A 4,426-nucleotide genomic window follows, 5' to 3' on the forward strand; every position below is an offset into this window, starting at 1 on the left:
ATCGCCGCCTCTGTCCCGCCGGCCCGCTCGGCCCGGCCGGGGCCCCCGAAGCCCGTTCGGCTCGCCCCGTCGCTTGGGAGCCACCGACCGAGCCCCGCCGTCTCTCCCATCTCCGGTCGCCACCGACTTCGCCGCCCGCCGCCAAGCTTATTGCCGGCCAGATCCACCACCGCACGCCTCCCCGCCGATGTCCCGAGGTGCAGCGGCCTAGATCCAAGGCCGAGGAAGAGCCCCACCGCCGCCTGCTTCCGGATCCGGCGCCGCCGCTGCGGCTCCGGCCATCGCCGTCGTCGGAGCTCCAGCTCGCCGCCGCTACCGGACGAGGTCGGGGGGAGCCCCCGATCCATCATCGCTGTTGACCGCGGCCCCGAGCTAGGCCAGGCCAGCTTCCGCCTCGTTTTCGGCCCACCTCCGCCAGAGGCCCAGCAACCCCACTTCGGCCTGCTCCCTCCGCTCGTGATTTTTTTCCGTGAGGGTAAAATTCGTCTAAGTCCCAGAAATCACAGATCCAAGTGCCCATGTTCATAGCCCCGTAACTTTGCATCCATAGCTCCGATTCATGCATATAGCATATCAAAATGTTCATCTCAGAGAGTACATCATTTCATTCCATTGCATCATTTTCATTTGAGTTCATCTTGATGCCTGAATTGCTGTTAGAAGAGGGCTACTTGAGTTAATTGTCAGATCTGCTACTCCGTTTAGGTTTTTGTCATTTTTGCCATGATTATTGTGTGCATGATATGCCCTGATGCTCTACATGTGTTTTGTTAAGGGTTTTGTCATCTTTCCAGAGGTGCAATCCATGTATTTTGTGATGTGTGTGGTGACTTGTGCAAGCTTGCAAAGTGGTGCACTTGCTAATTCTGATTTCAGGGGCTTAGCATTTCCACTAAGTCCTTGAGCTGTTTATCTCATGATGCCATATGTTCATGTTGTTTCCTAGTGATCCGTGCCTCTTTTGAGGATGAACAGTAAGGATGTTTTGTTAATATTGTAGTGCTCTACCCACCCATGTCTTCGTTTGCAATTATGGAGCACCATAGCTTGAGTCAATTGAGCTCTACTTTTGCTACTTTGTGAATTTGGGCAGATTGTCAACTTGTTTGCCATTTTGCCGATGATGTTGTAGTTGATCCGTGCATGCTATGTTATTGTTCTTGCCATGTCTAGCTTGCATTTTGTGCCTTCTTGATGGATGTATGCTTAGCTTATCATGACTTGCACCGTAGTGAGTGCATCGAGCTCGTAAACATGCCTACTTGAGTTATATTTCAGCATGTGCCAGTTTTCACTAAGTCTGGAAACTGATTATGTTTTTGCTATGTTCACATACTTGCAATTGTATTTTCTGATCCCTTTTGGCTCAAGGTCACTAAGAGACTTTTGTTAAGATCTTTGAGTAGCTCCATGACATGCTTTACTTTGCCATGTTCAGGTCCTATTGCATATAGTTTTGTTGCTCCGAAGAGGGCTACCTGATCTGAAATTCCAGACAAGTGTTAATTTCACCAAGTCTGAGATCTGTTTGTCATTTGCATTTTGCCATGCTTGTTTGAACCTGTTAATGGATGAATTGGCCGTAGCTCAGTGCTAGACTTTTGTTAAGCATCTTGTATGCATCCCTGCCCTGTATTTTGTTGTCATATTTGGGTGCTGTAGCATGTTCATCTCATTGCATTTAGATGCCTACTTGCTGTAAATCACAGACCAGTGTCATATTTGAATCGCTTGCCATTTCCAAACCGTAACTCCGATTCCGGCGTTCTTTATATCGTTTTCAAGCGATTTCATCCCATCTTTCCAGTGGCACCCTTGGATTTCCAAGTTGAGGCCAGGTTCATGCATTTCCTGTCATATCTTGCATTTTGCATCCCGCATCGCATCCCGCATAGCATATCATCTTTGCATCATATTGTTTGAGTCTTGCACGTGGTTGATTGTATCCTTGTTGCTTGTTTGTCTTGTTTGGGTAGATCTGGGAGACGAGTTCGCTAACGAGGATCCCGTTGAGTTTGCTTTTGAGGATCCAGTCAACTCTGACAACTGTGCAGGCAAGATGATCATACCCTCGAAATCACTACTATCTTTGCTATGCTAGTTTGCTCGCTCTTTTGCTATGCCAATGCTATGATGCCTACCATTTACTTTCAAGCCTCCCAAATTGCCATGTCAAACCTCTAACCCACCATGTCCTATGCAAACCGTTGATTGGCTATGTTACCGCTTTGCTCAGCCCCTCTTATAGCGTTGCTAGTTGCAGGTGAAGATTGGAGGCCGTTCCTTGTTGGAACATTTATTTACTTGTTGGGATATCATTATATTGCTACGTTATCTTAATGCATCTATATACTTGGTAAGGGAGGAAGGCTCGGCCTCTCGCCTAGTGTTTTGTTCCACTTTTGCCGCCCTAGTTTCCGTCATATCGGTGTTATGTTCCCGGATTTTTGCGTTCCTTACGCGGTTGGGTTACAATGGGAACCCCTTGATAGTTCGCCTTGATTAAAGCTTTTCCAGCAATGCCCAACCTTGGTTTTACCATTTGCCACCTAGCCTTTTCTTTCCCTTGGGTTCTGCAGACTCAAGGGTCATCATTATTTTAACCCCCCCGGGCCAGTGCTCCTTTGAGTGTTGGTCCACCTGTCAACTGCCGGTGGCCACCAGGGGCAACTCTGGGCTGGCCTACCCATACCTAAGACAATCTGAGTGTGCCCTGAGAAAGAGATATGTGCAGCTCCTATCGGGATTTGTCGGCACATTCGGGCGGTGTTGCTGGTCTTGTTTGAACCTGTCGAAGTGTCTTGAGTAACCGAGATACCGAGTCTGATCGGAATGTCTTGGGAGGAGGTCTATTCCTTCGTTGACCGTGAGAGCTTGTCATGGGCTAAGTTGGGACTCCCCTGCAGGGATTTGATATTTCGAAAGCCGTGCCCGCGGTTATGGGCAGATGGGAATTTGTTAATGCCCAGTTGTAGATAACTTGAACCTTAACTTAATTAAAATGAATCAACTGAGTGTGTTACCGTGATGGCCTCTTCTCGGCGGAGTCCGGGAAGTGGACACGGTGTTGGAGTAATGCTTGCGCAGGTTGCTCTCTAGTTTCTCGCTCGCGCTTTGCCTCCTCTTCTCGCTTTCTTTTGCGAATAAGTTAGCCACCATATTTGCTAGTCGCTTGCTGCAGCTCCACATATTTTTACCTTGCCTTACCTATAAGCTTAAATAGTCTTGATCGCGAGGGTGCGAGATTGCTGAGTCCCTGTGGCTCACAGATTACTATTACACCAGATGCAGGGCCTGATGATTCCGCTCTAGGTGACGCGCTTGAGCTCAAGTGGGAGTTCGACGAAGACTCTCAACGTTACTATGTTTTCTTTCCTGATGATCAGTAGTGGTGCCGAGTTGGGGGTGATGGGGACTGTGTCGCATGTTGGGTTATCTTTTATTTTGGCGCCGTAGTCGGGCCATGAGTGTTTGGATGATGTAATGTTATTTATGTACTTGATTGACGTGGCGAGTGTAAGCCAACTATGTTCTCTCCCCTTTATTATTCATATTACGTGGGATGTTGTGAAGATTGCCTAACTTGCGACATATGCCTTCAATGCGATTATGTCTCTAAGTCGTGCCTTGACACGTGGGAGCTATAGTCGCATCGAGGGTGTTACAAGTTGGTAATCAGAGCCTTCCCCGATGTAACACCCCAGATGTAACTTTCCCAATTTGTACTCCAACTCTTGCCGTTTCCGGCGTTAAGTTATATTTATTTCCTCAGGTTCGGGTCTTTGTCTCCGTGTGTTGTTATCGTTGTCATGCATCTCATATCATGTCATCATGTGCATTGCATTTGCATACGTGTTCGTCTCATGCGTTCGAGCATTTTCCCCGTTGTTCATTTTGCATTCCGGCGCTTCGTTCTCCCCCGGTGGTCATTTCTAGCTTTCTTTCATGTGGGGATTAAACATTTCTGTATTGGACCGATACTTGCCAAGCGGCCTTGGTTTACTACCGGTAGACCGCCTGTCAAGTTTCGTATCATTTGGACTTCGTTTGATACTCCAACGGTTAACCGAGGGACCGAAAAGGCCTCGTGTGTGTTGCAGCCCAAAACCCCTCCAATTTGGCCCAAAACCCACCTAACTCTGCTCCATCATCTAGAGCGTTCGATCACGATCGCGTGGCCGAAAACCGCACCTCATTTGGACTCTCCTAGCTCCCTCTAGGCCTATAAATAGACCCTCTCCGAAATCTCCTTCCCCTTCCTCCTGAAAAACCCTAGATCCACCTCATCGCGCGCCGCCGGACAAAATTGCACGGACGGACATTGTCCGGATCATCCCCGCCGCCACTTGTCGCCGCGCCATTCGCCCGCGCCCTCAGCCCCACTTCGCCGCCGCCACCAGCCCGCGGGGCCCGGGACGGGCCATCC

The sequence above is a fragment of the Triticum dicoccoides genome, chromosome 6A (assembly GCF_002162155.2).
Source record: "Triticum dicoccoides isolate Atlit2015 ecotype Zavitan chromosome 6A, WEW_v2.0, whole genome shotgun sequence".
Taxonomy (NCBI): Eukaryota; Viridiplantae; Streptophyta; class Magnoliopsida; order Poales; family Poaceae; genus Triticum; species Triticum dicoccoides.